Here is a 25,111-nt window from a genome sequence, read left to right as displayed (position 1 = left end):
GTCAATGAGAAGGATATGCCAACACTCGTTGACTAATCCTTCTCATTTGATTGGATCTCTCTTCAGTTTCTTCCCTCTTTAATCCACGGCTTGGAAAATGAATAATAATTAAAATGTTCCACTTTCTATATAGTCGATAATTTGGTGTAAACCCAAACTGCTGTGAAAGGGGATTTGGGATGCATCAATATTTCAAACTGGAAATAGCAGAACTTATACATTGATAAAAGTTTGTTAGGTATAGTTTTGTTTTTGTATAACCCAGAAAAACAATATTCATTTATTTTATGTTAAGTTAACTCAATTTGCTAAAGCACGTGAATCACAGCTGAGGGTGTATCTCGGCGCTTCGCTTGCATTAGTGAGCTGGTATTTAAAATAGCGCAGTCTTGAGAAGTTTCCTGAATTTGGTGTGTTATTGTAGGAGCAGATGTGGGATGGTAACGTATACCAGTAGAAAGGTGCAAGGTAAGAGAAAGACCTGCCACTGCTTGTGACCAAGCAGAAACCGTGGATGGTAAGTAAGGCTTTGTCCTCAGATCTCACGTTTCTGACTGTATGATAATAGTTAAGCTTCTTAGATAAGTAGCTGGGACCCTTACCCATTAGAGGTTTATGAATAAGGCAGGAGAGATTAAAGATTGAACTTTTTCTGACTTGCAGCCAGTGAAAGGCTCTAAGTAAAGGAGTCGATGCAGAGCCTGAAGGGAGATTGCAAACTGATGAAAGTAGGGTGTTTCCATAGTCAAATCTACTAATAATGTGTGCTTTGATTAAGGTTTTCCTCGCAGAGAGAGGAAGAAAAGGAAACGCTTTCCTCAGTACACACATCACATTAAAACTGTAACCACAGTTGGTTGCAACATGTTCTTTCATTGATACAGTTTGATCCAATTTGACACAGAGGCTCTTTACTGACAGCCCGCGCTCTGAAGGCTGACACTCAGGAGCACATAGTTATTGGACCTTATTAAACAGCATTATCTTACTTTTATCAGTGTTTAATTGTAAACAGTGTGTTGTCATCCAGTCTGCTCTTCCTGTCAGGCATTTGGAATAAACAAGATTTTACTTCATTCAAATCCCTATCCTAAGAAATGTCAAGCTGGGGGTCATCAGCATATGATAGTATTTCAAATCCTAGGATTTAATGATTGAGGCAAGGGGGCCACCTAGATATTCAATATTGTGGGCGTAAAAAAGATCCCTGCGGAACCCTCCTGTCCCCTTTATGCGTACCAAAATAAAATTGGTACACAGTAGTTCATATTAGTTACTAACATATTAGTTACCCGCTAGAGGCAAACTCAAATGAGCCAGAATAAAATCTGAAGAGCCATATCATCCTAGGTCAATAACTGCCCGTGAGTGTCCTCATCTATTGACAACCATAGCTACTCTTAATCTGTTCCTTTCACTATTTTGGACAAGGATTCGGATTACCATAATAATGTCACGCCTGTGTGGTCACGGCAAATGGCTAGAGACTGCTATCAGAAGAGAGTATGTTTGATTTGATTTGATTTGATAAAAATGTATATTGCGCAGAACAATAACCCGCAGGTATCAAGGGAAAGTTTTTCACTTATTCTCAAACTTATACTTAACCTCCCTGTCTCTCCTTTGACTCGCTTCTTTATTGCAAGCAATTTTTTAGGGTTTTCCCATCAATCTTGTCTGGCTTTATACACCCCCTCCTTGCTTAATCGAATCCAGTATAAGCCAGTTACTGGGAGAAGCCTGACCTTTAATGGCTTTCAGTGGGCCCAGTCTCTTCCATTTTCTGAATCAGAGAAGTCTCATCTATTTATCGTTATCATCCCATATTCAGAACAAATACCAGAACGAATGTAAAGAGGAGCATCCCTTTCTAATGATGCCAAAACCCTTGTCCTGCAGGCATTGACACAGAGTGCATGATGGCTTTCGCATCTGCCAATCAAAATCCAATGCAAGGATGCAGTGTGATGGGACAATTTATAAGTAATGATGCCCGTGCCACGACTAGTGCAGTTCTTGTCACTGTGACCCGCTTAGTGTGACACTCATTTGTAAGCAATTTAGATATCCGGTATTGTAATGCAATTTCCTTAAAAGCGATAATGATCTAGGTTGCCAGGCATGATTCAATCTTAAGAACACATATTAAGGACATATTATGAACCCACATGAAATGGGGCTGAGGAGCAGGTTTGCACGTCTTATATTTCACCTCAATTTTATATTTTGTTGTTCAGTGTTATACAGTGGAGATAAAGGCAATGGACAATGCAGCATTTTGCAAGAAGCCAGTCAGTGGAGTCTGAAGAATTCAAAAATAGACCTCATAATCAAGAAAAGACTATAGGAAGCGCCAAGGAGGGGTAACTGATGAAGGCTGTATAATGAGTGGCAGGTTAAATGGGAGGAGTCTGTTATGCAGAATAATAGAGGGCTACATAATTCATTTGTGCCTTAACATTTCATACTAAGCGAAGGAATTCAAGGAGCAAGCAATACAGAACATTCCAAACATTCAAGTATTGTTACACCACTGGAAATACTCCGAAGACATTGCATTTATTAGCTTTACATAAAGATAAAACTTGGGGGCATATTATCAAGGGGGACGATAGGCAATTTTTGCTACTTTAGCGGCCGTTTTTGGCTGCTGAGCGGCGATAATACTATCACCCTATTAGCAAGCTGTCGCTAACAGCAGTTAGCGACAGCTTGTAGGCGATAGCGAGTGGTTTGGGGCCCGCTGTGCATCAGTGCATGTCAGTGATATTTATCGCTAATGACATGCAGAGTGGGCGTACCCAACCTGTTAGCGACTGAAAGCAGTCGCTAACATCGCTATCGCCTATTAGCAAGACAGGCGTAGCAATGGAAATATACGCGCTAAGCGCAAATTTCTCCAAAAACTAACACCTGCTCAGACCAGTACTTAGCCATTATATCCAATGGGAGGTGGATATAATGGCTAAGACCCTGTTAGTGATAATGCGTGAATATCGCTGTATTCTCAGCGATATTCACCGATTTGCCGCTATCGCCGGGAATTTTATCTCTTTTGAGATAAACGTTGCTAATAGCACGTTATCTCAGCGATAAAATCCCGTGATGCGCGGCGATAAATAAAATTGCTGCGAACCCTATTTAGCGATAAATATCGCTATTTGTTGATGATATGCCCCCTGGTTTCTCTAGAATTGAGGTCCCGTTCACACAGTGTGCTCTCGGAGATACCTCAACTTAATCACTTTCTCTAGTTAATTTAAGGTATAAATAATGTCAGTACTCAATAAACGGTATGTTTTTACTATTGTGGAAATTTAATTAATACATGCCTCTCAGAAAATAGTTTTAGAATGCCTTGAAAGTTAAATGGGCTCATCGTGTCTGGGAAACCTCGTCATATCATTGACCACTTTTTTAATTGACAGACATTTGTTTGATATTCCACTGACATGACATTGTTGAGAATTTAGTAATCAGTAGCACCCTTTATGGACTTTTAGATAACAACTTTAAGCAAGCAATCAAGCAAATTAATTTACAGATGTTGATGATATAATGCTGTATTCTATTATTACTATCAGTTTAAAATTAGCTTTACATTAAGGTCCTAACTGGGTAGAATTTAAAACAGATTAATCATAATAAATGTAATTCTCAAAACAGATTCATGAGAAACTATAAGTTAAGGGCAACATTTCTCCATCACCAATACTTTCAAAATACATCTGCATATTGTCAAGAAGCTTCTTAGAGGTTAGGAATTTTCATAGTCCAGGCAATTAGGTGTATCATAAGAGAGAGTCAGTTTTTAGTGGCCAATTTCTCTTAATCTGTGATGGCACATCTTATGCTGGTTCTTTAGTTTCAACTATTATTAATTGGGCATCGTAGGATGCAGACATATTTTTTATGAATTATTTTCCATGGAATATTTCTCAAAGAAGAACCTGGCTCATGGGACAGCACACAGCTCAATATAGCAAGTGGGATAAAGAGATGTCGTTTTCGGGGAATAAAGATATGTGGGGTATACAATGCATATTTCCGGATGATGGTTGCTGTGACATAATTTGCCGAAGTAGCAGAAATTACCTTTCAGATATTTGCAATTCAGGTTTTGTCAGATAATAGTACCAGAACTGATAATTTGTTGACAGGGAACTCTGCAGTTGTGAGTAGAAATTGCAGGAACTTAACAGTTTTTATATGTTTCCCGAGTCAGGGGAGACGTTGCCACAGTCTTACATGTACTGGCCAGCCATTCTATAGATTGAGCTGGTAGCAAGAGAATGACTGCTTCCTGTACCATTTTTTGATGCCATGCAAGCTTCAAGTCAGGTCACGTTGAGGTTGCAAATTCCTCTTTGACCATTTGAGATTGCAAACTTGTTAACACAATCTTAAGTGTGGGTCTCAAAGGCTTTGTAAATACAAACTCAAATGTCTCAAATATGTTGTCATCTAGCATTGGGGACTATTGCAGATCTGTAAGGATGAGGATGATGAGGTGGGATGTGCAGGCAGCAGCATAAATGCTGCATTCAATGGGATGATGGTAGGTACTGTTAGGCCGTTTGAGAGGGTATTTTCACCATCATTTTTTAGGAGAGAAAGGTACATGAGGTCCTGGAATGAGAAGTCAAAGTCAATATAAAATCAGAGGGACTTCCAATAATGTGTGAGTGTCTAGAGGTCCACCCATGAAAAGTCAATATAAATGTAGCGGCAGAGAGACCATGACATTTGTGAGTGTATTGTTGAAGCTATTAAAGTGCTTAAAAGCCCTGTCGGAATTTTGTTTTAGGGTGTTTCTCCATGGAGAAGAACAAATGCATTATTTGATGTACTAAATTTAGGTAGAAGGAAAGCATTAATGATTGGGTGAGGATGGTACAGGGTGAGTGTGTACATTATTTTCACTGATTCATGCCACCAGATTGTCTAATTCCTTTTATGTACAATTGTCTTCAGTACTGAATTCTCATGTTTAATTTTCAAGTTTTAGAGTTATTTTTCACAGTTTGTTCACTACCCATTGAAAAATAAAAAATGCCTCACATTCTACTGTTTGTCATCTATTTTAATTGTCAGCTTATACGTAAATGTGTCTTTACAGATTGTATAATCCTTCACATTAAATTATGCACCTCCTGAAAAAAACAGGGGTCTTCATTTTGAATGTTCATTGAAATCACTATTGGCTTCTTGTGTCCATACTCTGTAGATAACTTATGTTCATAAATATAGACAAATAATTTCCCAATTAATCCATACAAAACATTGTTATTGTTTTGAACGATTGAAAAAGAAAGCGAGAGAGAGAGAGAAAAAGAGAGACAAGGGTAAGTATGCACTCAAGCAAGTGGGGTCGCATGATCAAGACGTCTATATGTTGAATTGCAGTGTGTTACAGAGGTTGTAAGGATTTAAGGGCCCCTGTAATCTATCATGCAGATTGTTAGAAATGGGCTTCTCAGGGTGGAAGTGGTATGCACCCTGACCAAGTAGGGATCCTACCTTCTAGTCAGGGTAAGGGAGTTACACACCCAAGATAAGCCCTGCTCACCCCTTTGGTAGCTTGCCACGAGCAGTCAGGCCTATCTCAGAGGCAATGTGTGAAGCATTTGTACATAACACACACAGTAACACAGTGAAAACACTGCAAATGAAAACCACACATCTTAGAAAAAGAACCAATTTTTATCTAAACATAACAAGATAAAAACGACTAAATTACAACACATATAACTCAAAATATCTCTTTTAAAAGGTTTGAGCAATTCTGTTCTTAGAAGTGCTGATTTTACACAAAGTACCTTGGTTGCGCCAAAATCCACAATAAAAAACAGCCACAGGCGAGGGAAGCTTCGGAAAACCCAGCGATGTGTTGATTCCTGAGTCCCGGGGAAAGTGATGAGACAGTTCTGCTACACACAGGAGAAGTGTTGCATTGGTTTTGGACTGTAAGGGGAAGTGATGCGTCAAAATCCAAAGATTACTCTGGCCTACAGGTGATGTGGTGGAAAACTTTGTACACAGCGTAGAAATTTGGATAGCTGGAGGTCGAGGTGGCAGCGGCAAACAGGTCCTTTGTCGATTCTTTCAGCAGTGGACCGGTGATGTGCCAATTTGTTCAGCCACACAGCAGGGCCTGCATCGGAGTCAGTGTGGTGGTCTCGGACATCGGAGACACAGTCCGCTGGATTCAGGTCGCATCAGCTCTTTGGGCCACGAACAGGCGCTGCACTGATTTCTTCATCTTGTGGTAAATATTTAATTACCGTCCTAATTTCTATGCAGGTAAGTACTTATAAAATAACTCAATCGGAAAGAAAGACGCAGAGTCCGTGGTGTTAGAGTTCTTAGGGGTTTTATTCCTTAAAAAGGAATGGTCCTTGAACCGGATATCGGGTTCCTGACACCACTGGGGTTCAGGAAGGGATAGAGCCTACTTTATTGACAATACATAACTTTTATACTTAAAGCACTTAATGGAAATCAATACAGAAGGCGTAACAGCTGAGAGAAACAAGATAAGAGCACACACGTGTTAGAAATACGTAATCAGAAGGCGTGAACTAGGGCGTGCACAGAGGTGTGTGCTAAAAACGTCACAAAAAAGTGTCACAAGTGGGTGTGTACATAGCAGAAATCTTGCAATGTCAGCAGAAATCTGAGGTCTGGATGCGCGCGTAGCTGCATGACGTGTGATTGACGTGAAGCTGGAGGGTGCAGGGGACTTGACATTTACACTAGAGGAAAGAGACAGAAGAGACAGAAGTCTGGCATGTCAGATCAACTCGTTCCTATATCATATCTGATATCTGATGTTTGGGAACCATATTATCTAGAAGGAAAGGTCTCTTGGGCAGAGGCTATCCTATACTGACTATGAATGCGTGCATATGTGCCTACGTGTCTGTGTGTAAAGCGAGGGGGCCATGGGCCTACCATGGTAACGGGAGCTATGAATTACTTGCATGGAGACAGAAAGGCCGGGCCCTTTGCTCTGCAGCTGAGGGGTTGTTTATCTATTCTGCTCGACTGGAATGTGTTTTCGGGAAGCTGAGCTTGGCTATGCTGATAACGTGAAGGTAAAATACTGTCTTTGGCAGGCAAGCAGGCCGAGCCAGGCTCCGTTCGCCTCGAAGGAAGTAGGACAGAGTTCACGGGGGGGGCATCCCATGTTGCAGTTTCAGGAGGCAGAGATGATTTTGAAAAGAGGCTCGATGACAGAAAACAGGGCCTAGCTTGCACAGAGCCAGGAATACGTGAAAGTGCACCATACAAAGACGGTGGCAAGGCATACTTAGGAACGGAATATCCGACCCATTCAGGGTGGATCTGAAAGAGGACATGTTAACGTTGAACGCAAATGTATTTGCGTCTTCATAGCTGGCACAGGAGGGAAGTTACATGCATTTTAAGCTCGTACATGGAGACGGTGGGGTACACGTTAGGGAACATTTCTTGACCATAAAATGTATATTTCCTCATTCCCTCCTTGTTCCCTACGGACCCTTCATGATATATCAATCTTCATTAATCCATTTATTTGTGTAGTTAGTATCATCTGCTCATCCTTTTTCACACGTGATTTAGAACGTTGACTTGAATGGGGAGTGCAGGATGTGGCGCACAAGCCGCAAATCGCTGGCCCACATTGTAAACATAGACAGCAACTGAATACTATAAGTAGTATTGTTCCAAGGAGTGACAGTATTTTCCATCCCCAAGCTGAAATAGTAGTCCAGAGCCAACCGGACCAAGTCCAAGTGCCTGGATTCTGATGTATCTGACTAGCTATCTTATGGAGACGTGTAATAGACTTATATACGGATGGAGCATTATCTGGAATGAAAACACAGCAAGCTGACCCGAGGACCTTACAGGCTCCTCCTCGAACGGCCAGTATGACGTCAATAACAAGACGATTTTGAAGAACGACAACTCTCATAGCAGACTGTTCCTCAGTCAAGTTACCTAGGGCGGAAGTAGTCTCTTTCACTACTGCTTCGAGAGTTCTGGTCAAGTGACGGATAGACTTACTATTAAAGATGGCTCCTAAATAGGGAAAGAAACCTTTATTGAAATCTGTGTACTGTTCCCAGGCTGTCTCAGTATAGTCGACAATTGGGAGATCTCTTTTTGGTCTGTGAACTAGACGGGAATTTCTATGATAATCAGATGGAGCTAGGAAAACAGGTGGCAGTAAAAATCCAATGTAACAGGTCCCATCCCAATCTAGAGGCAAACGTATGTATGCTGTCTGACCACAAATGAAATAGGAATGACGTGTAGCTTTGAATGTGGACTTGCCCTTATCACTAAATTCGACTACAGTAGTACATTTACTATGACCTAGGTGTACGGAACCATTCTTTCTGACACATAATTCACCTTTGACTGGTAGTACTGACATAGTGGGCAAGTCTGGCTCGGTTTCGGATTCAACATTCAGAATCATGAGGTTAAGTGTAAAATTTCCTAATCCATATACTTCATTTTCTAGATCAGTCCCTGTCCTTTTTGGAAGTCCCTCTTTGTCAGGATAACATACTCTATGCAAAACTGTGTTCAGGTTTCCCCATACCCAGTTACCCTGATAAACTACGGAATTTGAATCTAAGGAATTAATCAAACTAAACCAGGCGCCACATGAACCATTGTGTGTGAACGGGTACGGGAAGAGGGGCAGAACTCCCCTGTATTTCTGGTAGGGAGGGAGTCGGCCACATATCCAACAATTAGTTGCGTTGCTGGTCTGATGAGAGTGATGTAACATACTAATGAATGTATTGTTGCGCAGCGCAAGTCGGTAAGACAACTCGTGAGGGGGTAACTCACTGAAAGAATGCTCGGCAGTGTTATTAGAAGAAGAATGTGCACGTGTAGCAATAGGAAAATAGATATGCAAAATTATACTTGTGACAATAATCGTAAGACTTAAAGAAAACATGATCCATAAGGTAACAATACAGTAACTTTTGAGAGATTTGCAATATCGTTGCTTCTTGATCTGTTTCTCTCTATCTCTCTCTCTATGGGGGTCTAGGGGATACATGTCAGAAACTATTTAACCGATTCACCTAGGGGAGGACTTAAACAATTAAACTGTCTGACTTGCTAGACCGCAACTTTAATTTATACTCCTCTCGCGGAGTTTTCTCTACCATGGGAAGTTTAGAGTCATTAGAATCTGGGCAGTCCTTTGAGGGGGTGGAAGAGTCAGTCTCTGGCAACAGTTCATTACATTTTTTAATATGACTCGTATGAATCCACCCCTTGCGGCCCTCGACCTTGATTGCAGTCCTCGTGGTCAGAAGGACGAGCTTCGGCTCCTGCCAACGGGGCTCCAACGGACTCCTCCTATCGAAATTGCGTATCAGGACAGTATCTCCGGGACGGACATCGTGTGGCTTGACATCAGTGTTGTCGGGAAAGGCTGCAGCAACCTGTGAACGACATGATTGGAGTGCAGACATCAAGGAGGCAAGGTAATCTGTCAGCATATTACAGTCAACATCGGTTATTTTCTTAGGCATGGGCGTCCCCCACATATTTGGTGGCCGGCCAAAGACCACTTCATACGGGGATAGCCCTGATCTCGAATGTGGGACCATTCTCATATAGAATAGTGCAACTGGCAGGGCGACTATCCAGTCGACTCCTTTCTCTTTACATATTTTAGCAAGACGGGTTTTCAGTGTCTGATTGTGCCTCTCTACAAGGCCAGCTGCCTCGGGATGTTGGACGCAATGGAATTTCCACTGATATCCTAGCAGGAGTGAAACCTGCTTCATGAGCTCGGATGAGAATGGCTGTCCGTTATCTGAGTACACGATACGAGGCAAGCCGTACCGTGGGAAGAATTCTCGAACCAGCTGCTTGGCAGTGGTCGGGGCAGTGTAATCTGGGACTGGATATGCTTCGGTCCAACGGGAAAGTGCACAAACAACTACGAGGACGTACTTGAATCCTCGACAACGTTCCATCTGGATATAATCCATCTGGAGGACTTCAAAAGGGTGATCGGGAGGATGAAATCCACCTTGCTCTACAGGGACGCTTTTACCTGGATTGAACTGACAACAGATCATGCAAGTACGCACTTTCTGTTTTGCTGCTGCTCGTAAATGTTTGTTGTACCAGAGATTCTGTAAACTGTCTAACATAGCTTTTTCTCCCAGGTGTGCTGGACTATGTGCTGTATTTATTATGACTTGAACCATGGAGTCGGGGAGAAACCATGTAGATTTTCCCTTCGTCATCCATCCCTGATCTGTCTGGATCCCTCCTAGTTCAGTCCATTTCTTGATTTCGTCTGGAGTAGCATGTGTCTGAATATCGATTACATCTAGTGTGGGATCCCTAACTGTCATACAATGTGTCGGTACTCCTGTCTTTGTCACATCAGTTGTCTGGGTGTGAGTCAGTGCGGTATGTTTTGCTGTTTGGTCTGCCAGGTCGTTACCCTGGGAAATAGAGTCTGTAACTTTAGTATGTGCTTTACACTTCATGATGGATATGCCTGAAGGCAGATGTATTGCTTCTAACAGTGCTTGAATGAGGGGACCGTGTTGGATCTTGGCACCGTGAGAGGTCAAGAAACCTCGTTCTTGCCATAACACTCCGAAGTCGTGTACGACTCCGAAAGCATAACGTGAATCTGTGTATATGTTAACATTTCTGTTCTTGGCTAGTATACAGGCTCGGGTCAGAGCGATAAGCTCTGCTGCTTGAGCGGACAGTGTATCAATACGGTGTGTTTCTTTGACTTCAGTTTCAGTGGTCACTGCATATGCGGCCACTAATTCTCCTGTGCTTATTCTCATACATGAACCGTCCACGTAAAGTGTCAGGTCTGGATTAGTCAGTGCAACATCTGTTAAGTCTCGTCGGGGCTTTGTTACTGCATTAATGATCTCTATACAATCATGCGGGGCTGAATCTGTCATAACCGAGGGTAACAATGTTGCAGGATTTAGAATGTTACAGCGTCTGATTTCTATGTGTGGCTGGAATAGCGTCAATTCATAACCTGTCAGTTGTGCTATAGTCAGGTGTTGAGTCTGTGTTCGGTTTAGAAGGACTTCTACAGAATGTGGAACTTGTACTGTCAATGGATGTCCTAATACTATTGAGTCGCTTTGTCTGATTGCTAGGGCTGTCGCTGCAACTGATTTTAAGCACACAGGCAGAGCCTGGGCCACTGGATCTAATGTACTTGAAAAATAAGCGCAAGGCTTATGTGAACCTGCTTGATCTTGTGTGAGGACAGACAACGCTTTACCATCACGTTCTGTAACAAAAAGTGTAAAAGGTTTGCTGTAACATGGTGTCGCTAAAACTGGTGCTTGACATAAAGCTTTCTTTAATTCCTCAAAAGCCTGTGTATGTTCCTGAGTCCAAGGGAGGGCAGTCGAGGTCGCTGCCTCCTGTGTTGTCAACTGTATCAGTGGTTTAGCTAGAAATGCATACTGAGGAATCCATTGTCTGCAGTACGAGGTGAGGCCTATAAAAGCCTGCACTTCCTTTTGTGTCTTGGGTTGTGGTAACTGTGCAATTAACTGAACTCGATCAGGTGTGAGCTGTCTTCCCCACTTGGACAGCAAGTGCCCAAGGTACACCACTTGCTGAACACAGAATTGCAGTTTCGAAGGAGACACCTTGTGTCCCTTGTCGGCCAGAAAATGTAAAACTGTCAGTGATGCTTGTTCACATTCGGGTTCACTTCGTGCGGTGATCAGCAGATCATCGACGTACTGTAGTAAGGCAGTGTTAACTGGCATTTGGATACAGTCAAGTTGTCTTTTCAGTGCTTGGCTATAGATGCTGGGGCTTTCTGTGAATCCTTGAGGTGCGCGTGAAAATTTGAAGCTTCGGCCATTTAAACTGAATCCGAAGAGATATTGGCTCTCTGGATCAATGGGTACACTGAAGAAGGCGTTCTTGAGGTCAATTACAGTAAAGAACGTTGCCTCTGAATCAATAGCAGTCAGGAAGGATGAGATGTCGGGAACCACAGGATACTGTGGAATAATGCATTTATTCAGTTCTCGTAAATCAATCACCAGCCGATATACTGGCGGTGCATTGGGATCAGTACGTTTAAGAATCGGAATGATAGGGGAATTACAGATATTGGAGTCGGTTTTAACGACCACTCCTTGGGCAATGAGCTCTTCAATGATTTCCAGTAAAGCCACTACAGCATCGGGTGGTAACTTGTATTGTCTGATTCGGGGTAAAACAACTCCTGGTTTGAGTGTAACACGGTATGGTGTGATGTGCATACAACCTACATCGGTTGGGCCTTGTGCCCACAGGTGTTTCGGTACATTTTTCAATCTGACATCAAACTCTCGTAATACATAGTGGCCCTTAAAGTAGGGGGACAGGTTTCGATACTTCATTTACAATAGGCTGTCCTGAAAAACCAAGGGAAACATTCTGTGAGCCTGAGAGGGGTGCCCCTGGAACTTCATCATGACTGATCGTTGTGCGGCTTGCCCCTGTGTCAATTAAAAACTTTCTGTCTTTTCCCAATACTTGACTATGTACATAAGGACCCTCTTGATCTACAGGAATTTCAATAAGAGGCAAGCCAACCTCCCTCTCTAGGCTGTTTCATGTGTATCGCTGATAATCGGGATAATCAGATTGGGCATACTGATACATCTGTTGTGAAACTTGCTGCGTCGCGGCAATGGGCTGTGGCTGTGATACCGCTACGGTCTGTACTGTATGTGGTGGAGCATGCATAGGCTGTATATTCTGTGAAGTCTGTTGCTGGACCTGGTCTTGTCTAGGCTGACGCGGTCTTTCTTTAGTTTTACCTGTTGATATATTGTTTTTCAGGACTGGACATTCGTGTACGTAGTGACCTGGTTGTTTGCAATAGTTGCATGTCCCTTTAACAGGAGCTGCTGAATTATTTGTCTGGGTCACACCCTTTTTCTGACCGTCGGCTGGAACCGACTGGGCCACTAACATTTTCATTTTCGTGTCTTTCATACGTCTCTGTTCGTGATCTTGTTCTTCTCTAATTCTGTTCTGGTGGTATTGTAACATTTGTAACATCTGGGATGGCGTATTTGCTTGCCATGTACTTTCGACTTTATATACACGGTTCTTAACTTGTGTCAGGGAATTCTCGACTAATTTTGTTACAAAAAGGTGCGGGTATGACTCGCTACCTGGTTTCAGGCCACTATTTATAATGAAACATTTCTCGAATCTTGAATAGAAGTCACTAGTATCTTCATCGTGTTTCTGTTTACAGGCTGAGATTGCGTCCCAGTCTTCCTTTTTAGTTGTCAGTAATCTTGGCAAAACCTGTACTATTAAACCTGGTAATGCTTTAGCTTTGTCCCCAAGGCCTAGTCCTGGAGTACGACCTTTTTCCTCGTCTTCTATTTCAGTCCAAATAATCTTTTTATCTCCCACCTCCCATTCTTTTTCCTTGAGTTTCTCGTAAATGCCTGTGGGCAGCAGTACTTTTAACAATTTCATAATATCTGTATACGTGTAATCTCCCATGAGTAACATGTCCTTAAGTTCTCGGTGAAAACCTGCAGGGTCTTTATCGTGACAGGGTACTAGTTTCTTCATTTCTAACAATTCCAACTTTGTTAAAGGTGTGTACACAAACACACGTCTCAGGGTATTATCGTTATTCATAACTGGGTGTACTTCTCATAAAGGATTCTGCCTGTCAAAATGAAACATTTTTCTTTCTGGGGGCGGAGCTGAAACATATTGTGGGCCTAAGAAAGCGTTATATCTGTGCCGTTGTTCTAGAATTATTTGAATTAACTTGGTACTGAGGCCTCTCCATCTATTCATAAGTAGTGCTTCTAATGTATCAGGTAAGGGACCTGGATCAGAATGTTGATGTCTGTATAACGTGATGAGATGCTGAATCATGTACATACCAGCTAATTTCTGCTCGTCTGGGGAAAGATTCAAAAATGTCTGTGCTACTGTATCATCACTATATGTGCTAGGATTGTCAGCCCATAGTACTGCTGACCGGGCTAGTTCTTGTTCATCCATAGAATTGAGTACATGGTACCCCATTCGTTCTTGAAGAATTTTATCGGTAACTTGAAACAGATATTCAGGAGAACTCATTTTTGAGATGCCAGAGAGAAAAACTCTCTTGCTTTCTGGACGAATGCCTTTCTTAAGGTAATTTCCCTTTCCTACATACGCTATCAATTCTTTAGCCGTGTCAGATTCCTCTGGTTCGTCCTCCTCGGAGGAGTCATTCCTGTCCCTATCTCTTTCCTTTTCTTGTTCCTTTCTTTCATGCATTTCTATTACTGCTTTTCTGATTCTTTTATACATACTTGCTATACAACTCTGTTTATCATGGTTTCCATCGGCTATATTCTGACCCCACTTGTTTAGTGCGTCCATCTCGTCCTTGTCTACTCCAGGCCAGTCTCGTTCTCTTATTAAACAATTTATGAAGAAGCGTAATATACAACCTTGAGTGTCAGCTTTCTGGTGAGCCAGGGCCTCTTTAATACTTTCAGGATCTTCCCCAGTCTGGATAAAATGATATATTCTATCTAGGTGTTCAGTCATTCCTGGAAATAACACTAAGTAATCTGTAACTTTTCGTAAGCGTAGTGATGCTAACAACATTCTATCGTCTTTACCGGGTACTGGATCGTATCTGCAAATTGGAAGGGGTTCTTTAAGCATGTCGTAACTTGGTGTTCGGGGTGTACGTTGCTTTAATACGTCCCTAAGGTTTAATCTGTGTGTTTGTGGCGGGGTCTGGTAACCTCCTGTCGCACCTCCTGAGGCGGAGGCTTGAGCATGACTTGTCTGTGGAGTCTGTGTATGTAACTGAACTTGTCTTTTACCAGGATCAGGCCCAAAAGGATTCAGTGTATTAATCTTAGGTGTAGGAAGTGGTGGAGGAACAGGTGGAACAGGATTTCGAACAGGTGAACTCTGTTGCGGTACGGGCTGGGCATTGTCTTGGAGTGGGTTGCCACCACCGTCACCGTCAGTAGGCGGTACGTGGGCACGTGGATTGGTGTAAGCGGGAGCTACATCGTCTAGATAGGAAGCAAGGAATATGTCTTTGGTGGTCCTGTGACTTACTTTAGTCGGAACCAATGGTGGCGGCAGATCTTTCGGTATTTCTGGAGTGGCCTTAGGCAAACCCTCGGCCACTAAATACATGCCATTTGCAAGAGTGTTTCGCATGCGGTCTACTTGTTCTGCTTTTACTCGGATACCTTCAGTAACTAATTCGTTTTCTCGGACTTCATCCGACTCTTCTCTATGTTTTTCCGCTTTTCGGAATGCTTTTTCTGCACGTTTATGCGATTCTTTACGCCACAATTCTATGGCAACTTTCTGGGATTGTCTGGCTTTCTTTTTCCATAGCGCTTCCTCTACTCTCATGATGCACTCGGCATCCCATGTCCCAGTAACAGGCCACCTGTGTCTCTCTTCTAGGTGCTTGGTATAATCAGCCCATAAATCTAGGTACAGTATGGCATCTAGGCCATGCTTATGGTACATAAAATTTCCAGGAGTGTCTCTAGGTGGGACAGGAATTTCTTCCTCTAGTATCCCTTTCCTAGTTCCTATCTGTCTTAATTTATTGAAAAACGGCATCTTGTTACTTTGGTACTGGACACTCGATACTTGTTACTGACTCTGAACACAGCTAGTTATACAAAAACACAGTAATGTACATCAAACAGTCACTCATACCACGACATTAATCACATGAAACATTTTGGACACATATGGACTACCCTTGAACTCCAGAAAACGAGAACAAAAATCGAAACCTTGAATACTTTATATACTGCTAAACAGTACAGATACACTGCCAAGAACAGTGCAAGAACTTGAATGCCTGATGTACTGCTAAACAGCACAGATACACTGTCTAAAACAGTGCAGACCGTGTTTGTGTACCCAAACCCGTCTTTACCGGATACATAATAATGCACCCGTCTAGATGCGTCCCCAGCAACGGTACTCACCGGGAAGCACGGAACAGAAGGCCTCGGAAAAACTCGACTGGACGGGACCGGACTGGACTCGACTCGACTCGATACGTGAATACTTCGGAACTGGTAGGCCTCTTGACACCTCGGACCTTGCTTCTTTCGGCTAGGCTCTGGTCGGGATCCTCCGCACTCCTCACCGCCTCGTCTGGGTGCTGATCGCAGTCTCCGTCACCTCCGTAGGCCTGAGGGAGATACAGGAAATCCTGCGGGTACGCGTAGTTGTCCGTCTTGACTATGGCAAGGGGCAAAGGTTGCAACGCACCAACCGGCACGTGGGGTGGGGGAGGGGTCCCTATTCGGGCGCCAAATTAATGTGGTAAATATTTAATTACCGTCCTAATTTCTATGCAGGTAAGTACTTATAAAATAACTCAATCGGAAAGAAAGACGCAGAGTCCGTGGTGTTAGAGTTCTTAGGGGTTTTATTCCTTAAAAAGGAATGGTTCTTGAACCGGATATCGGGTTCCTGACACCACTGGGGTTCAGGAAGGGATAGAGCCTACTTTATTGACAATACATAACTTTTATACTTAAAGCACATAATGGAAATCAATACAGAAGGCGTAACAGCTGAGAGAAACAAGATAAGAGCACACACATGTTAGAAATACGTAATCAGAAGGCGTGAACTAGGGCGTGCACAGAGGTGTGTGCTAAAAACGTCACAAAAAAGTGTCACAAGTGGGTGTGTACATAGCAGAAATCTTGCAATGTCAGCAGAAATCTGAGGTCTGGATGCGCGCGCAGCTGCATGACGTGTGATTGACGTGAAGCTGGAGGGTGCAGGGGACTTGACATTTACACTAGAGGAAAGAGACAGAAGAGACAGAAGTCTGGCATGTCAGATCAACTCGTTCCTATATCATTTCTGATATCTGATGTTTGGGAACCATATTATCTAGAAGGAAAGGTCTCTTGGGCAGAGGCTATCCTATACTGACTATGAATGCGTGCATATGTGCCTACGTGTCTGTGTGTAAAGCGAGGGGGCCATGGGCCTACCATGGTAACGGGAGCTATGAATTACTTGCATGGAGACAGAAAGGCCGGGCCCTTTGCTCTGCAGCTGAGGGGTTGTTTATCTATTCTGCTGGACTGGAATGTGTTTTCGGGAAGCTGAGCTTGGCTATGCTGATAACGTGAAGGTAAAATACTGTCTTTGGCAGGCAAGCAGGCCGAGCCAGGCTCAGTTCGCCTCGAAGGAAGTAGGACAGAGTTCACGGGGGGGCATCCCACGTTGCAGTTTCAGGAGGCAGAGATGATTTTGAAAAGAGGCTCGATGACAGAAAACAGGGCCTAGCTCGCACAGAGCCAGGAATACGTGAAAGTGCACCATACAAAGACGGTGGCAAGGCATACTTAGGAACGGAATATCCGACCCATTCAGGGTGGATCTGAAAGAGGACATGTTAACGTTGAACGCAAATGTATTTGCGTCTTCATAGCTGGCACAGGAGGGAAGTTACATGCATTTTAAGCTCGTACATGGAGACGGTGGGGTACACGTTAGGGAACATTTCTTGACCATAAAATTTATATTTCCTCAATCTGCACGGCAACGATGCGTGGAAACTTCTCCTGCACGGCTGTGCTGTGTCAGAAAAAAACGCGCTGGAAGGGCAATGTGGTGATTTTGTAGCCTTTTGAAGCAGGAACAACCTCCAAGGATCCAGAACTGGACTTGACACCACTTGGCAGGTCAGAACTCCCAGCAGCGGAGTTCAGGGGTGCTGAAGATGAAATCTTTGACGGCCCTGAGACTTCCAACAGGAGGAAAGCACACACAAGCCCTTGGAGAACATTGGAAAAGCAGGATTCAAAGCAAAGTCTAGTTCTTTCACTGCCCACAGACAGAAGCAGCAACTGCAGGCCAACCCCAAAGCAACAAACAGCAAAGGGACAGGTCCAATACCTATATCCCCTTTGGCCTTTGGAGTAGGCATACTTCAAATGAAAGTCTTTGTTGTCCACAAGATCCTGCCTTGGCTCCATATATACTACAGGGGGTGTAGATAGCATCGAGAGAGGCCAGGCACAGCCCTATTCTGGTGTCAGTGACAACTCTTCCCATCACTCTAGCTCAGGAAGGCCCATCAGCTTGGTAATGGGCCATCAGTATATGCAAAGCACATCTCAGCTCCCTTTGTACGACTGTCTAGAGTGAATACACAAACAGCCCAGCTGTCAGTCTAAATCAGACATACAGGTCCGGGGCACACACAGCGCACTTTACTAGGGACTTACCAGTAAATCAAATGTGTCAATCATGGATAACCATTCATAATCACAATTTAACCAGAGAGCACATTCACTTTAGAACTGATCACCAGTGGTAAAGGGCACAGAGTCCTAGAGCCAACAAAAACAGGTCAGAAAAAAATAGGAGGAAGAAGGGAACAGGTTTGGGGTAAACACTGCAAAAAGGGCAACGTCCAATATAGATCATCAGAGACAAATATTTGCGCAATAATATATGTGCTTGGTTGCTTCTGTCAATATGTTGTCATTTGTTTTGCCCTTGTTTTTAAAGCTATAAACCTGTATTATAAAACAATGCAAATGTGTTAGTGAAATATCAAAGAAAATATAAGTATTGTGGCCAGGTTGTAAAGAAACTAAGAGTAGATGAAAGATCTCTGTAAAAGTACAGACCTTCCAATATTTGGAGCAAGACCAAAGTATAAAAGAAGGATATGGGTGAAGACAGAAAATGAAATACCAGCAATTGTGGATTGTAGACTTAGGACCGGATTTAGATTTTGGTGATGGATGTCCAGTTTGCCGTAATATACTGCCCATAATATTCTATGAGATTTATATTTCGGCAGATGGGATATCTGTTGCTTCCAAGATCTAAATCAGCCCAAAGTGTTGGTTGGTAATGCAAAATAAGAGATCACGAAGTGATGGGCATGCATACAAGTAAAATAGAGAAAATGCATTTGAAAATGTTGCTTTAGGCTAGATTTTCCCAGGCAAAATGGCAAAGAGTAGGATGGGTTGAAGTGGTAAAACAACATAGGTTGGAAGAAAAATATAGCTCCAGACTAAAGACCAAATGAGTTTCAAAAAGAGACTGTGTGAAAGGGAATAGAAGAAAGGGCAGATTTTATTACATTTGACGCTAATGGATATTGTATTAGAGCAATCTGTTATTTAAAAATAACACGTTCAAATTGAAAACCTAGATTACAGTACATGGGAATGAAACAGATCATAAAGGAGAAAGATAAACCAATATAGGTATTCTAGGGAAGGAAAAGAACACATATAAAGGAATCTCATTATTAGTACAAATCAATTTCAGATAATGAGATCCTATCCATGCTCCGCAGTCATTTAAAGGTAGTTGACATGTAAAATATGACGGAGGAGAGTCCTTGATTCAGGGTAAAGACAGATAAATGTGGACATCATCATTTCAAAAATGTGTTTGGTAACGAAAGCTTCATGATTACTGAAATCAGTGGAATAACATAAATGGAAAAAAGCAAAGGCATATGAATAGAACCTGGAGGGACCTCAATAAAAAGTGGGCAGACACAGGTAAATAAATAGCAAGTAAAAAACAGACAGAGAAACTCTGAAGTACTTTGCATCTAATTTTAAGCTTGGTGGATACGCTGCCAAAATACTGGGTTGAAGTAGGCCGTGCCTACTCCCTCATCACAGTGGCCCACCCCCCAAATTGAGAGTGTTCCACCGGATTGATGGATCAATTTCTCCAAAAGTGCTCCCAGCGTGGTGAGAGCAATTTAGGCAAAAATGTAATGCTGGGCAGGATGTCATGTCATGGTGGCCTGCTCAGTATTTTTCTATTGTTTCACAGAAAGAAACACCTTAGCCATGGTCTGTTTCCCTGAAACACAATAGCAATGACACTGAGGACTGGAAGTTTTCTCCAACTATGTGGGGGCCATTCCTATTGTTTCCCGCTTGCCACTGTTAAGGAAAAATCAATACCAGGTTGCCCATGAAAAAAGAATTGATACTAATGCTTGGATCCCTCAGGAGGATGAACTGCCCGCTAGTAGATTCACATAGATTCCCTGCTATTTAAGGTCTCACCTGAAAATGTCAGCAACGTCAAAAGTAGCCAATCATGAACAACAAGTATACTATAGAGTTAGCATGCAAGACTTAGAGTTAGTGGTTAGAGACTTCAATGAGAGTATATTCAATATGTTATATATTTATTCGATTTGTTTAGTGCCACATGCCACACTAGTCACTTTAGAGTGCAAGCAGTAACTTTGCTAAACCACTGTAAAATAACATATTTGGATTAGCCACCAGAACAGAAAAGACAGCTGCAGGTGAGAGGTGCTGTGATACAGCCCTAATGGCAAGGTAGCAAAAAATTGACCTGCTCTAAAAAATTCTATCTCTTCTATGACAATTATTGAGCATGCTCTGCCAACTCAAAATTCTTAGCTATTCTCATCTTCCTTTCTGATTTTGACAAATTTGTGAATTCAGAATTTACTCTAAATTCTCGTAAGATATCATAAAAAGCTAAAAGAAGGCAAAACAAAGATGTGTTTGGGCACACTGGTACTATGCCAAAGATCTTTCGGGGGAGAATACTATCAGAAATAAAATGTCCTTAATTCTTTAGTACTCTCTCCTCTGACATAGCTGAATATTATGTATTATCTATGGCACAGCAGTAGACATTCACTTTGAAAAACAGATAGTTTAAAAAAAAAACAGCTCTATATTATAAATGTCTTCGTATTTTACAATCATTTTCAAACATTTATTGATCTATTTACAAAGAAGAAATCGACCGACAAGCCCCTTAAGTCTAGATAAACGTTACATATTTTTGTACAATCCACAAAATGTTCTACAGTTAGTTGTTTGATATGTCTCGAAAATAACCTGACAAAAATGCATATGTTATATATGTTTGTGTACATTATGTGATTGTAAATCCATTCAATAAAACTAATTCAATATATAATACATTGGGGAAAGTAACAAAGATATCATTATCACATATGACTTATAATTTGAGCAACAGAAATGTTACAGCTGGTACCATTAAATGGGAACAGTCTCTAGTCGACTACACACCCCCCATTGACTTTCCATGAATGCATGGTAGCCAAATACGTGTATGTGAACATATCAGCACACACAATAGCAGTCATGCATGAACATCAGACCAAAAACAATAATGTCCACATGTGTGCATTCTCAGAATACATGGAAAAGCAGTTCAATGCCTAAGAAGCATATGCCCACATGTCCCGCTATGAAACATCTGATACTGGTGTGTTTGTATCTTGAGCATGCATATGTAAAATGCTCATAAGTGCTTAGAAAACATACTCGATATTAGCATATTTTACGCACGCATGCATAAGATATGGAACAAAACTATGTCACTGCAGTATCAGGTATAAATGAGGTATAACAATGGAAGTGGTATGTCATGGTGAAGCTCTTTAAATGTGCAAACCAACTTTGTCTGAGAGTGCTATGTGGGATTATGATCATGTCATGGGAGGGGGGTAGCTAGGATTGTTTGAGTTCTGGGACACCCCCACAAACTCTTGACCTGAAGGAAATTCACAATTTTGTTGACACAGGTGTTCTCCCTAGCCAGTCCTAAGATAAACCTGCAAATCGTTAAGCATGAGTGATCATGTGTGAAGGCATTGCATCAGTCCCATTTTCACAGGTGTACAGGGGGAGGAATATTTTCTGGTGAGAGAAAGGCATTAACCCTTTTTTTAATCCATCTCAATTTCATGATTTTTATTTGCGCCACTGGTGTCTCTTACACAGTGTGTACGTTGCAGAACTATCTTACTCCTGCATCTCACTGACTTTGACTGGTTCTGTGCAGTGCAATATGAGAAGTAACTTTTGTAAATAGGCACCTTAGTTTGAAAAAGCATGATTTAGGAACTGAGACACATTTATCAATGGTTTTGCGTCGCCCTTGGACCACGTAAGAGGGCGCAAGGGGAGACCACCTTACGTGGTTCTGCGTGACTTGGTAAATGTGGAGTAACGCACGGCAGCCAAGTCGCTGCCTTGCGTTACTCTGCCTCAGAGGGGCGATCCACTGGGGGAGTGGGAATGTTCCCACACATCCACTCATGAATATTGGCGCATTCACAGATTTACCATTAAAGGTACACCTGGGAATGTGTCCTAAAGGCTTCACCTCCCCAGGGGAGGCGTAACGAGGAGAAATATGATTGTTTCCCCTCTTATCCTCCAAAAGAGGAAAAGTCTCAGAGGGTTGCTTTTGTGCAGAAACGTGTCCCTTCCTTCACAAAAACAATCCTGCCTGCAACACAAGCACCCTTGCACCATGGTGTGACGATGCCTGCATTGACGCAAAGCAGCCATTTGAGTGCCAACACAGGCAGAGGGAAGGAATGCGCCATATAATGTTAAATGTGGTACATTCCTGCCCTCACCCTCTCACACAGAGTAGCATTGCGTTATGCGAATACTTAATAAATATGCCCCTGATTTGTTTTCACACCCTTCCCTTTACTACAAACCTAGAGCCATATTATCAAGAACAGGCGATAAAATTATCGCCGCTTTATCGGCAGGAAACTGCTGATAAAGCGGCGATAATGGGCTTGATAATAGGCCCTTGTGAATTCCCATAGCAGCCCAGGTTCTGGTGTTAACCTGGGCTGCTATGGGAATTCACAAGGGCCTATTATCAAGCCCATTATCGCCGCTTTAGCGGCAGTTTCCTGCCAATAAAGCGGCGATAATTTTATCGCCTGTTCTTGATAATATGCCCCCTAGTTAGCACCTTGTTTTATCATTTCTTCAGTTGAGCAAATTTACTGTTTTCACACCTTGCCTAGCCAATGTATTCGACAATTACAATTAAAGGTAACTATTTGGAAGTTCGAAACACAATTTTATTAACTAATTGTTTTAAGACTCAGGCCTTCCTTTAGAGGCGGTCGACTGATTAAGGGGAAATCCACAATTGCTCCAAAAGACAGTAATTATACTAATTGCGAAAATATGGACATGAATATAGAGCAAGGTGTGAAACAGGTGTTCTCATGCCTTTTCCTCAATTTATAAGTGCTACATTAGCACTTTCTGCCGGTGCAAAAGAGCACAAACATCTTGAGAGAGCGCAATTTGAATAAAATGTATATCCGAGTCATATTTACAAGCATATCGTATAAACGTAAGAATAAAATGTATATCGAACGTGAAGTTGACGCTTATAGCATAAAAGTTAACAGATGTGACCAGAGTAATATAGGAAATGTACTCTGTATTCACTTTAGAATGCATTAGATTTAGAAGGCCCGTATACGTAGTGGGTTAATGTGGAAATGTGTAGAAATGCTCACGAACAGAAGAACGTGCAAAGTAGAATTCATGTACATGTGTAACTTTAAATGCAGAAACGGCGAGAAATGTAACATGGAGAAATGTGCAGAGAGCATATATATAACGATGTAACAAATGAGAATATAAAAGTTATATTCTACGTAATTTGTATTCTATGTAAAATGTATTCACTTATGAGCAAGGGATTTGCCAAATGCGATCATATATAAATGTATGTTAAAGGTTATACTGAGTAGAAGAAGTTTGTAGGAATGTTAGAAGAGTTTTAGGTCATTTGTGATTATAACCTGACTGACCAAGGGTTCGCAGGAGTGTAGTCCGCTGTTGGTAATTTAGTGGGCTCACAGGAGTCGTGAATAGCCTTCACTTGAATGTGCGAGCCAAGGAGTCTAGTTCTTGTTAGATTTAAGGTGACAATGCCGGACGAAGTTTATTGCCTAAACATGAGAGGAGACGATTGGAATTTGAGTCTTGTTTTGAAATGACCATTCACAAGACCAAGAAAGGTTACATACATAGTCGTAAAGAGTAAAGTTCTGATAAGGTGATAGATTTTGCTCCGAAAGTGTCAAAGGTAAAGTTGGATGAAGTCACCAGCAGGAAGACGAAGATGGCGTCTAAGGAGAAAGGTCAACTTAACGGACGACGTGAAGAGACGAAGCCATGGAAAGAGCCAGAAAATGACATCATGGGGGAAAGTCCGTGGTGGGCGTCGAAGGGGCGTTCCACCCACACTGTGATTGTGTATTTTAGGGACAGCACCCCGGGGAGAAGAGCGAGAGCGAAGGCGCAGATGGCCTGAGAGTTAGGAGCAGGCGCTGAGAAAGATCAGAGCGCAAGGGAGCAGTAGGCCGAGGACCCTTAGAGATCGGATGGGTAGGCAGAGAGGGTACTGCTTCTTAAACTTAAGTTACCTTTAGAGGCTAAAAGAGTTTGAACTTCTTAGGGAGTCAAACTGCTGACACCTTTTTAGGGTACTAGAAACTTGCGAAGTAGGGATGTCACCTAGTATAGGGTAGGGACAGATTTAACTTGATTATTTTTTCTCTTTCTGTAGATGACGCAACGAGACCACGTTGAGTCGATGCTATAATCTGAAGAGATTTGGAGTTGATATTAATTGTATTCTTTCGTATACTGATTGAATTTTATCCTGAGAGGATTGTATATGCAACTTTTCTTAATTTTATATTAAACCTTTTAAACTTCATCAGTTGAAAGTGGTTCTTCAGAGTTGCGTCAGTTTATGGGGTTTATCTAACTTATACAGGGGTTGTCTTTTACTCAATGACAGATAACAATCGATCCAAAATTGACGAATGAGATAAATTATCAAATTGATCATAAAAGATATTAAAATCTCATTCCCCGCAGTTGGTAGCAGAGAAAGATGGTTTTCTTCTTGAGGAAGACAACCTAGGTCAGGTTTAGTTTACCCCAAGGTCCCTAGTCATCGACGACCAGAAGAAGAATCCCTGCCGAAGACGGTGCTGACGGTGCGTCGAGAGAAAAGCAGCAGAATCGGTCGAGAGTGAGTATAAGGGTCATGCGTTGTAAGATTGCGGTGTTTTATGTTGTTCCTGTGTTGTAATGTCAAGCGGAGTTGAATGCCTTTAGTGTGATTGAGGGAAGGTTGTGAGCGCGCGCAACCGGATAAAATCTTATGTCCAGAGAGGGCTTAAGTGGTTCGGGTGTATCGAACA

At 42.2% G+C, this 25,111-nt stretch overlaps 1 protein-coding gene across 1 annotated transcript in view; it reads right to left on the bottom strand.

The window, feature by feature from the left end:
* The window catches only part of HECW1 (HECT, C2 and WW domain containing E3 ubiquitin protein ligase 1), a 974,913-nt gene that overhangs the window by 349,788 nt on the left and 600,014 nt on the right, over positions 1-25,111 (bottom strand). The window lies entirely within an intron of this gene.

This window comes from Lissotriton vulgaris, chromosome 4_1 (genome assembly GCF_964263255.1).
Source record: "Lissotriton vulgaris chromosome 4_1, aLisVul1.2, whole genome shotgun sequence".
Taxonomy (NCBI): Eukaryota; Metazoa; Chordata; class Amphibia; order Caudata; family Salamandridae; genus Lissotriton; species Lissotriton vulgaris.
The sequence above is the reverse complement of the archived record's forward strand: the minus strand, read 5'-3'. Positions and strand labels throughout refer to the sequence as shown.